This window comes from Seriola lalandi, unplaced genomic scaffold (genome assembly GCF_002814215.2).
Source record: "Seriola lalandi dorsalis isolate HSWRI2012SDOR001 ecotype SW California unplaced genomic scaffold, Sedor1 jcf7180002054110, whole genome shotgun sequence".
NCBI classification, from domain to species: Eukaryota; Metazoa; Chordata; class Actinopteri; order Carangiformes; family Carangidae; genus Seriola; species Seriola lalandi.
Window position 1 is genome coordinate 364248 of NW_019524663.1, and position 10687 is coordinate 374934.

Below are 10687 nucleotides of genomic sequence, written 5' to 3' on the forward strand. Positions count from 1 at the left end.
GGGACGGACTTCACTTCACCTCTCAGCTGTTTTCACATACAGTACACTCTCTTAAAGCAACCTTTTTCAGGCTTTCTAAACTTTAAAACTTGACTTTCAAACACATCAGTGTCCTCGTTTTAAACAAATTCATCTCCTACTGGGCAGTGGTAGACCTTAAGATTTCAGAGGTCTCTGAATCGAATGAAAAACTCTTATGTGCGCCTAGTCAATTGATCTTACAAAGATCAATAAAAGTATAATTAAAAAGACGTATTACATGTTACAGTGAGGCAAATGTTTCTTAATTTCTAATCTAGACTTCAACATTTCTTGATGAGAGTTAGAAGATAAGATTGATACCGCTTCATGTATGATTTGTATTGATCCCCTCTTCTATATTTCTAGCTTGGAAGTGAATTTCCCAAGACGTCTATTAAACTATTCCTTTAAGGTTCATTTTCCCCCATCACTGCTTTACAAACGTTTGTCTCGCCCCTCCTCTTGACTCTCATATTTTGCTCCTCTGCATGTTCTGCTACAGTAAAAAACCAAATGGAAAGCACCAAATAATGCCTCTAAAGTTCAGCCATCACACCTAAATTTCATGTGTGTACTTTCACATGCAGGTGCTGCTCTTGGTTTGGATGTGTGTTCCTGTACATTGTACAGCATGCGTAGGTGGATGTGTTTGAAACAAAAGGTGAGGCTAATTTGATTAATGAGCAAAGCATATCAGTGTACAACAAAACTGGACCATAAGTTATGAGTCTTCTATATGACTTTCACACCTGTTTATCTGGTGGTCAGCACAAATATACATAATGAATGGCTTCATGATTTATGCATGCTAAGCAATAATGTATGGCTACGAATCTTTAAGAATTCTGATAGCATTTTTTTGTAATTGTCTCATGCACTGGTTCCTTGTCATTAAATAAAACATGATTTTGGACGATCTTGGCCTCAGGATGTTGAGATGGAGACTGTGTGAGTTCAAATCAAGCTTAACACATACTGTATAATTATTTCACCCAGCTATCCTGTCATTAGCCAATCCAAGCAGTACAGTAAAATACAGATAGCAAAACCATAAATTTAGTCTAATTTATATCAGACTGGATATTTTTATTGCTGCTTTAAGTACCCTATGGATAAGGTGTTCCTTTAAAGAGTAACATGCATTAAAAAGACTTCTGGCAGTATTCATATTAATAGCTTTTTAATTGTTATTGATTCACAGAGTGGTGTATACAGAGAGAAGTGATCCACAAAAACAGCTGATTCAGCGTGCCAAGATTGTCATTAGCAAAAGTAAAGAACGAGGGAACCATCAGCTGGAGATGCAGAGTCCATCTTCATCCAAACTGCATCCTGACACAGTCAAAAAAATGAATGAAAATAACTTAATCAGTGGTCATCAAGCACCAATAAATTTTAGGTTTAAAAATTCACAAGTTATTAGCTGCTCTAATTACTAAATTCAGTGTAAAATTAACTGCAAGGGCAGGATCTACTGATAGCAAAATTTGGGCTTTGAAACACACACACACACACACACACACACACACACACAAGCAGTAGACTAAGTAAGCTTCAAAAGCTGTCAGAGAGTAGAAACAAGCTATATAATGCTTCAGTTATGATTGTCATTATCAAAATTAATCTAAAAACAGCTTGTTTTGAACTGGAATACTTATTACACTTATTGCAATATCTAGATCTAAGCACATTTCTGTTTATTTATTTAAAAAGCTTCGGAAAGTTACAATTCAATAATTGAAAATAAGCTCACTCAATATCTATTATACATTCAAGAGCAATGGATATAACCATAAATATTCATGAAGATTCTTCTTTTTACCAGAATATGAATTGAAATGTGATGACCTTAAGATTGACCTTTTACCCCACTCACCTTTCACCTGTAAACTTTGACCCTCAACTTTGACACTAAGAAGTGCTGGTAGCGATGAAGGTGTTGGGCGTTGCAATAGCATTAATGGTCTTGTGTGCCCTTAAAAGGGCCAGGGGCCACACGAGGGGAGCAGCAGGGGCCCAGGGGGTTGTCGAGTGTCACATTGAAGGTGCCCTTTAGTACTGTGTTCATGAAACCTGGACTCAACTGCAGACACACAAACAGAGATGACGGATGATGAAGGAAGTAAAATACTGTATGTCTGGCACACAAAGCAGAAGAGAACAATTCCACAAGTACTGGTACAAATTTACATATAAACACAAATGTCTGTGTAATTTAAATGCTGAAAATGCAGTCATCAAAATTTATTCAAAGCTGATGTTACACTATGAAAACAGGGTGATGAAAACAAGTATGAGGAGAGAAATATTCATTTACAACTGCAAAAACATGTAAACAGATTTTGCTGTTGAACACGACAAACTCTATGGCAATGAAGACTTACAAAGTAACAAACAAAAGAATGAATAAATCAGTGAAAGAAAGGAGGCGAATATGATGAAGTGAGGAGGGATTAGTGCTTGTCCTTTGACTTTAAACCAGGAATAATCAAGTTATTAGCATTTTCAACAAATCACTCCGTTTTTTATTGCACTTAACAGTCTGATAAAACTTCACATAAACTGTATCCCTTCACAGTGTGTGATCCTGCTTACTAAAGCTAGCAGCCTCACGTGAAACACTTTCACAGTGTCCTCCTGGAAACAGGCAAGCCACAAAAACACACTTTTTCTTTTTTAGAGAACAAGTTTCCCATCATTTTATAGCCATGTTCCATATTAACATCCAATCATGTATTTCCATGACTTATCTAGGTGGTCCTCCACCTGAGCAGTGTCTTCCTGTATTAGCATTCAGTTGTAGATGAATTTTGAAGGGTTCTTTAATATTTTGCTTATATCAAACTGCTGCTGGTTGCTCCGATTTGATCCTTAAGCATATTCTTGCAAAGATAAATGGAAAAAAACCCTAACATGACAGTCCTTACTCAAACATGGAGTTGTCCATTATAGCCAAAGTGTAGAGTGAAATATATTATTTTTGACAAAGAAATCAACAGTGATTTTCAGACTTTTATTATTTGTCCTCTTCTTTGTTTGGCTCTTGGTCCCACAGGGTTTTTGTTGTGTCAGTGGAAAAGGAAATTTAACCATTTTACCATTAAATTTACCATTTATTTATAAGACATAAATCAAACATAATGTAGAGGATTAAACTAAAATGATCACCTAAAAGTACAACGCATGAACAGCGGGCTTCAACTCTTTCTGCTATGCTTCAAGAGAAAGAGGTCACTGAGGTTGAATTCACAAACATGTAGCTAACATTCAGCAGCACACTCGGATGATGGGTCTGTCTGTTCCAGGTCTTACGAAAAGATAACAGTACATAAAAAAAAAATACTACATGTCAAAAATCTTCAAATTCAAAAACAAAAGAAATTGTCTCTCTCACAGACAGACAGACAGACACTCCACCATCCCTCCCACTCAGGTACTGCCAGAGGAATATACCTCGTCTATGTCATCAAAGCACTCTCTCTTTCTTTCTCCCTCACCGCCTCCCCTAACCTCCCTGCAAACAGACGCACATCAGTATGCCAGAGGTGCCACAGCAGGATTTAGGCACATTGGCGGGGCCCCTCAGATCTCAGTATTGATCCTAATGGGAAAAGGGTTGCGGGTTCAACTCCAGGTCACCCTCAGGGTTGCCCAGGAGGTCGGGGAGATATGGAAGAGCCTTTGGAAGTAGCGACACCATCGGCATGGCAATGTTGAAAGAGATTATGGGATGTTTCACTAGGTCAAGGAGGGGAGAAGGAAGAAGGGGATATATGCAGGGAGCTGGTGGTGATGTTACTTGGTTATGTATGCACATGTGTACAAGTGTGCACACAAGCACAGAACAAAGACTGCTGGATGCACAGTCTTTCCCACAACAGACATAGACTGCATGACACACTCAGAAAAGCAACACATACACATATGCAACACATATGCAGAATTAGAAAAGGATGCTAATTCTCTGTAGGTGCATGCATATGTTTGCATATTCTCCACTAAGCAACAACATAGGTTGTTCATCAGCACCTTCCAAAGCAACCATCATTACCAGTTCATATGAGTGCTGTCTTATCTGCCACCTCTGTAGGTAAGTTTGGTTTAATAAAGGCTTGACTGTAGGTGGAAGACGGGATGTGAACCACATCTTAAACCATCCAACCACAATCAACCACAGCCTCTTCCATAAGAGCGCTGCAAAGTTCGAACAATTTCACACTACCTCAACCTTTGCTTTCCCTGAAAGGACGCTCATGAGGTCGCTTACCAGGACCATGTAAACACACAGGTTACTCAAAGTGTCCGAACAAACTACAGAACAGACTATTGCAGACTATTATTCTTGGGTAATCTATGCAATGGAGAGAAAGAGAGATTGTTCAGCTCAAATTTAGGGTACAATACTCTCCAGTTTACCTTTTTAGGTTAAAAGGTAAACAATTTTGTTCCCACATTGTCAGCACTTAATTTTGCACATAAATTCTAACTGAATTAAACTTTAAAAGTAATGCCATAAATTATGTTAAAAAATACAACATGAAAAAAAGTAAATCACATTTTAAATTCTAGGTTCATTTTGTGGATGGAACCACAGTTCGCACATACATACAGTATAGTCATTCAAACTCAAATCTAATAACTCTCCAAATAACATGCAAACTTCACATGAAAAGCATTAAAGTAGAGGAATTCAAAGTCTCACACAGAGGAAGTACATGTAGTGAAAAAGACAGCACATCATGATGAAGGTTTGATGAAGTGTCAGCTGTGTTAAGGACACCTTCTGTTCTGACTCATAATGAACATTAAATAAACTTGAGCTTCTCCTTTTTTTCTCTGTCTCTGTATGTGCTTTGCACTTGGCAGCAAAGATTACAGCATTTAATTAATATTTGTTTCTGCTTGACGTCTGCCTCCCTGTGTCTTTTTATATTCCCGTGTTCCATCCACACGCCTCTCTCTGTTAAATGAAGCTCAACCAATAAGAACAGTGTTGTGAGTGAGAAAGGTAATCAAGGCTACTTTGCAGAAGTAGGTACCTCACATGGTGCATTTAATGGGAACACTAAATGAGCCCTCACTGTGGCCTAATGCCACTCAAGTAGACAGCTTTGTGACATTACACACACAAGTGCGGATGGACGTACACCCCCCCCCCCCCCCCCCCCCCCCCCCCACACACACACACACACAGACACACACAGACACACACAAACACTGATGCTGAAATAGCCACTATTCCATTACGTGGCCGTCTGCTTCAGATGGCGGGGCCTCAGAACACATTTTCAGCTGTTGAATTTAACTACCCTCTTAAGCTGCTCGATTTGGTGCTGTCTGTCTCTGTGCTTCTCTCCCTCTGTGCTTTTCTACCACCTTTTTGTCACTGCCTCACCTCTGCCGCCCCCCATCTCTACTTTCTCTCTCACCCCTTCCTGCCTCTCTCGCATCACTACCATCCCACTCTCTCTTTCTGCTTGTCTTCCACACTCTCTTATCTCCCTCCCATTCTGAGCCACTTCACACCATCTTTAACTCTGTATGGCCTGTGGTGTCGTATAGATTCACAGTCACACAGCTAATTACTGAGACAAGAGCTTAGACATGCATTCCATGGAAAACAAGCAAGAACAGAACCTCCTGAAGCTAAACTGAGACATGGGATGTCTCACTCACAATGCAAGGCATCAGTCTCTATAAGGTACGAGTCACAGCATGTCGAAGTCTTTAAACTTTAAACTTGAGGGTGTAAAAGCAGAACTGCACAATGCACCAGTGCACACTAGCAGTAACATATAGACACAAGCTTGCTTAAATGTTGCATTACTGAAAGTGTTGCAAAACAACATTAAAAGGTGTTTTGTTTGTATGACGCATATGTGTATTTGTGTACTCATTTAGTTCAATTTACAAGAGGCGTGCTACTCAGTCTTTGAAAACAGTTTAATGATGTCTGGAAGGAGGCTTTCAAAGTTTGAAGGAAATTACCCAGGTGATGTCATTAATTGATGAAAGTAATTTTCGTTTTGGTTTGATACTTATAATAAAAATTAATTTCAAACAGAAAAGCCCGTTTTACAAACTGGAGGTGTGGAGTTTGAAAGACAGAGAGGAAGTCAGTCAATCAAAGGTCTGACACACAGACAGACACCCATTCACACCTACACGCAGTTTCCATTTCCCCTGACTTGCATGTCTTGGGGAAAACTGGAACACCCACATGAAGCTCAAGCAAGGGCCGAATGAACATGCAAACAGCTTATTTTCATAAAACAGGCTGTATCTAATCATATAGCTACACAGGTACAACGTTTAGCTAACCTAAGCCATTTTTATTCTGAAGCCAATTATCTCCCAACATTAACTCTCCCCACTGGTTTGACTAAAGTGCCTGCAGACAAACACTTGATGAGCAGAAGTAGAGGATTTCACTTTTAATTTACTGCCCTAGTTGAATACATTTTTTTAAACTTCACATACCCTGTGTGAGAAGAGGAGAGTAGAGGATCCTATGAGATACTTCAACAGTTTTATTAACTACTGTCAGTGTAGAAATCCTCGCTGGTACATTCATACATAAATCTATCAAAAACCTTTTCATAATGAAGTTTACGCAGAAAAGACAATTAAAAGCAGGAAAAAAAGCAAAATTCCAATGAGATGGTGGATTGAGAGATGGAGGCATCACATCAAGGACTGTGAGCTCAGCAGAGGAGAGCGAGTTCTATATGAGTGAGGTGAATTTGAGGTGAGCTGTGGCTCTGTACTGAAACCTGATAAGGACAGCCTTAGTTCAGGCAGAGTAATGAAGTCATGAGCTTCGTTCATGCTCCACAATCAAAGTTCTTATTCATCTTCTGTTTGGCTACCAGATGATTGGTAACATTCAGTCATATTTAAGCAATCAAATCCTACGAGAACTTGAATTCTCACTCTCACATAAAATCAAATCAAAATCATCATCCGTCAAAAACTGTTTGTCTTGCAACTTTATGGTACAATTTGCATATACAAGGAGAAAAAATGCTAAAGTAGGCTGAGAAAGGCAACGCAGACTGTAGACTATGCAGAGAGAACTGGATGGGTTCTCTCTGCAGAGCTTCATAAGGGAAGGTGAACTTCCAGTGAGCTGTGGCTCTGCTCTGAAACCTGATGAGGTGGAATGGAGCATAGTGTTAGCTCAGGCAGCACTTACAGGTGCCCTATAGAGTTTTCTTATAAACAAACAAAAAAAAAAAAAAAAAAAAAAAGTTAAGTTTACATAAAATATTACTCACCAAAACAAATCATGTCTATCCTTGAGGTCTAACAAATACAATGAATGCATGATGAATTCCTTCCTCATAGCTTGAAATCTGCATTGTTTACATGCAAGTTTACAAGCAAGACGTCTTCTTCTTTCCCCGCCTTTGCCAGTACATTGCTGCGTTCTGCACTGCCACCACGGGTAGATGAGTGGAAAAGCAACCAATGTACACATACATGTGCATCCTCTTGCATGTGCACAGAACAGGGACCCATTTGTAGATAAACCGCCCCATAGCGCAAACTAGAGGTCAAAAACTCAACAGCATTCCTATAGGTCATGGCTGCATTGCCTGATTAGCATCAGCTTCTTCATTCATTAACTGTTTGGCTACCACATGACTGGTAATATCCAATTATATTCAAGTGGGTGTACAGCATGACCATTATAATGTTTCTTACCATTACCATGGTGACACGCTCATGTACACATTCTCTGCTCCCTCAGCTCCCTCCACCTCCTCATTGTCTTTAATGTCCTTGTGTATTTATTAAGGCTGGTTTAGTTCTCCCAGCAGAATCCTTTGTTTCTGCTTGTATTGTTTGAGAGCTTTAAAAAGGTAAATTCCTTGATGTGTTTGTTTTAACGCTGTTGTCTCTTAATGGCTATTCCTCCTATGACACTCTTTTAGAGGTTGCAAATCCCGTCATAAAAATTAAACATGTTTAAAATAATCTACATGTCTGTGACGGGCAACAAATAATCAGCCCAATAATCATAATGTGAGTACCAAGATAAGAGGAATGGAAATCCAAACAGCTGCAACTTCTCACTGAATATCCAACTGGAACTGGGGAGAATAGGAGGAGGAGGAAAACAAGTGGAAAAAGGCAAAGGCAGTCAGAAGAGAGAACGAGACAGTGAACTGTAGGAGAGAGGAGAAGAGAAAAGTTGAGGAGATGAATCCACACTGAGACAGCAGACCGAGTGGGAGACAGGCAGACAGAGAGAAAGAGAAGAAATAGCTCTGTGATAACATTACACCCATGGACATGAACATGACGATGAACTGTGTAGCGAGGTTTAAATCAAACTCTTGCGGTTTTGTCTTTGATGTTCACCAGTCAAAGTCAGCTGGGACTGGAAGCAACATTAGCTCTTTCAATCATCTTACACACACACACACACACACACACACACACACACACACACACACACACACACACCAGTAGCTGTAACCCAAAGCTGTAATTCCTATTAAAACACACAGAAATGGAGCAGAGAGAGATTAGGTTCTGGCTGGGTTTCATTACAACTGTTTTATGCTTCATCCATTAAGTGCATTTGTCTCTGTCAGTAGTCTGAGGTGGTTGCATTAAACAACATTGCACTTAATAAAACTGCACTCACTTTTCCCTGTTTAATTTAATCAGTCAGGTCAATTAAGAACAAATTCGCCCACAAAGTGAAAAGCTTCTTTGAACAGGAAACTGCATCATTCAACCGTGTGTTGCAGCGGTGGAGAAACAGAGATTGAGTGAAACCACAGAAACTTATTGAAGTTTGAATTTTTTTTTTTTTTTTTACAAAGCAATCAATTTCTTCTGCACAGCTCAAGGTCACAGAGAGAAATATGATAGATTCTCAGAGGATTACAACATAAGATAATGTCAGACATACAGCCTCACGTGCATGCACCAAACACACACACACACACACACACAAACACACACACACACACACACACACACACATACACAAAAACACACAAACACACACACACACACAAGGATGAAACACCATCTTTACCATCATCTTTACCTGATAAGTGCCAGGTCCAGGGTTTGTGTTTATGGATGCCTTGAATCGATCTTCTCTGGAGGAGATCAGAGCCATTTGAGGGAATGATTTCACACTGGGGTTGTACTGGCCAGGGCCTAATGAACGTACACACACACGCACGCACACTTATGACCACTAACTCCATTTCAAACATATCTGAAGGAAATCACAGGTTTTTAGACATATCTTGTAAAAGTTTTGTCTTGTCAAAAGTTTTGTTTTTGGCTAATACAGAATTTACACCACTGGTATGTTTTTTTTGAAAGATTTCAAGTATTACATCGAGGGCTGGGTTAGATTTTCCACGAAAAAAGTTACAGCAGTACAGTATTAATCCGTCATGGGTTTCTATCATGAGCTGCACTGTAATGTACCTGAACTCTCTGTACTATGATCAAAGCTCAGGCTACCAGAATACTGAACTGTCCTGCTGGCCAGAGCCCAGATGTGGCAAAAACACCGTTCTCTGTGTGTCAACCAAAAACTCTGCAGGGGTTTTGAGATGCTTTTCCACAGTGAGGTGCTTGGGGGAAAAAAATCCCCAAACACAAACACACAAGCTGGCGTACAGAGACCCATGCATATACACATTCAAACTCACACTGTGTGTAAAAAAAAAAAAACTTTTACAAGTCCATTTTCATTTAAAGAAATATTAACATTGAATTCTGAAATACAAAAACTGTTCTTGAAAGTTAAAGTAAGTTAAGTTAAGCCTCAGGTTAAGCCTCAGGGGTTTCACCATTACAGAACAATGTTTCCATATACTTTTTTTATTTGAAACCTCAACTGCCAACTTTTCAGGAATTACAGAAACAACTTTTATAGTTGATTTTGAAAACGTGTAATGGACCCCAGGGCTGCAGATCGTAGTCAGTGCAATAAGAATTATGATAAGGAAAAGAAGCCATCACCAGTCTAACATGGTTTTACAGTGATACAGCAGTAGGTGCTTGTCTGACCTCACAGCTAAATGCAATTAGCTTATGACTGCAGAAAAGGAGGGTGACTTTCAAAGTTACACACAAACATACACCACAAAACCAAGACACTCGCATATTAAAAACACCTTGAGCAATTGCTAATGTCACAGACCATTATGAGTAACGCTGTCATTCATTTGTGCATATGTGTGTGTGTCTGTGTCTATGTGTGTGTTTCAAATATGTTCAATAGTTAAATGCTCTTACCATTATCTGAAATGTGATCGCAAGGGACCCAAGCATGATGAGGAATGTAATGTTCCCTAATGTTCCATATACTGTATGCCTATTCATAAATGCAAATTCAATAATGGGCAAAATGATTGTATGTGTGCAGATATCAGTGTGTGTCTGAGTCTCTGTGTGTGTGTGTATATGATTGTGTGTGTGTGTGTGTGTGTGTGTGTGTGTGTGTGTGTGTGTGTGTGTGTGTGTGTATGCGTGCCTGGGTGTATGAAGAAGAAACACTACTGCAAACAGTCCAAATCTATTTATATGCAAATTGGATTTTGGTTAAACGGTTTGGGGTGCCTCATGGGTTGAGTCCCTTGGTGAAATGGGGCTAGTCATAAATTATCCAAGTAAGTCATGAATC

At 39.4% G+C, this 10687-nt stretch overlaps 1 long non-coding RNA gene across 1 annotated transcript; it reads right to left on the reverse strand.

Moving 5' to 3' along the window:
- Nucleotides 1-1184: 1184 nt before the first annotated feature.
- LOC147819298 (uncharacterized) lies at nt 1185-9561 on the reverse strand. Its single transcript, XR_015437067.1, has 3 exons — nt 9089-9561; nt 1898-2104; nt 1185-1353 (listed from the first exon to the last, which is right to left on the reverse strand). It is a non-coding gene; the product is annotated as an uncharacterized LOC147819298 (long non-coding RNA).
- Between the last annotated feature and the right edge of the window lie 1126 nt (nt 9562-10687).